Source organism: Pteropus vampyrus, unplaced genomic scaffold (genome assembly GCF_000151845.1).
Source record: "Pteropus vampyrus isolate Shadow unplaced genomic scaffold, Pvam_2.0 Scaffold271, whole genome shotgun sequence".
Lineage (NCBI taxonomy): Eukaryota > Metazoa > Chordata > Mammalia > Chiroptera > Pteropodidae > Pteropus > Pteropus vampyrus.
In genome coordinates, this window is record NW_011889052.1 from 1,167,304 (window position 1) to 1,168,364 (window position 1,061).

Genomic DNA, 1,061 nt, shown 5'->3' on the forward strand with positions numbered 1-1,061 from the left:
GCGGGTCGCGGCGAGGGAAAGGAGCGGAGCGGAGCGTGGACGGCCCCACCCCACTCCGCCCGCCCCGCCCCGCCCCCGCCGGGCCTCACCTGCGCTCCGCGCGGTAACCGGAATTGGGAGCCCTCCCGGGACCGGAGGGGGCCGGGGCGGGGGGCGCGCTCTGCACCCCCAGGTGTGGCGGTACAAGCCCCGAGCTTCTTCGGGCCTGCCAGCGCTGGGTGGGACCCTCGCGTGGGACCCACGCCCCTCACCTGCCCCGCCTGTTCCCTGGCCACCACCTCTGCCCTGCAGTACCCCGGGCTTCCTCTTTGCAATACCTGGCTCCAGTGGTTAGCCTCCTCCAACTTTCTTTACCTGAACTCCTAGGCGCCTTGTTTCTCCCACCGCACCCGGTCCTGCCCACCGCCCCTACTCCCAGGTCTCCCAAACAGCCAACCCCTCCTTCCGGCCCCCACCTCTGGCTGTGCGGGAAGAGCGCAGCCTTCGGGGCTGGGCCTGGGTTTGCGCCACCGCTAAGCCAAGTAACCTGACCCCCGCCCCCCACTACACACACAAGGCTATTTGCTCACCGGCAAGTGGAGGTGATACCACACCTAGCCCGGCTGTTAAAGGAAGACACTTCGGCTGTGCACAAGCAAAGGCGCATTTCCTTCTTTTTCACCCTGGCCTACACCTGGACCCGCCCATAACCGAGAAGCCTTGGGCAAGTCTAGACTCCCTCACAGGCAAATACCTGGGCCTTTGGAGGGAGGAACCGCTGAGCAGAAAGGCTCTCTCCAGAGGTCCATTTGTGCCCCCTGCTGGGCCCTTCTCACCCTGGCCTGCCCACTGCAAACTCAGGAGCCAAGACCTGGCCCATCTTATTAGGGTTTTTAGAGGACTTCGCCTCTAAGGCCATTAGGATGACCTCTTGGGAGGAAAAATTTGTCATACAATCACCCTAGAAGCCCCCAGAGCTCCCCCAGAACGTTCAGGTCATCCATACTGGCTACTGACCAGAGCTAACAGCACAGGCACCCTCTTCCCATTTGACACTCCCCACCAAGATTCTGCCTTCAGTC

At 63.1% G+C, this 1,061-nt stretch overlaps 1 protein-coding gene across 4 annotated transcripts in view; it reads right to left on the bottom strand.

The window, feature by feature from the left end:
* The window catches only part of PLXNB1 (plexin B1), a 25,764-nt gene extending 25,172 nt beyond the window's left edge, over positions 1 to 592 (bottom strand). For 2 of the 4 annotated variants that reach the window (XM_011375364.2, XM_023520567.1), the window contains exon 1: positions 355 to 415. The gene's annotated coding sequence lies outside the window, so the exon portion shown is untranslated. The other 2 variants (XM_023520569.1, XM_023520568.1) reach the window with 2 other exon arrangements.
* Positions 593 to 1,061: the final 469 nt, after the last annotated feature.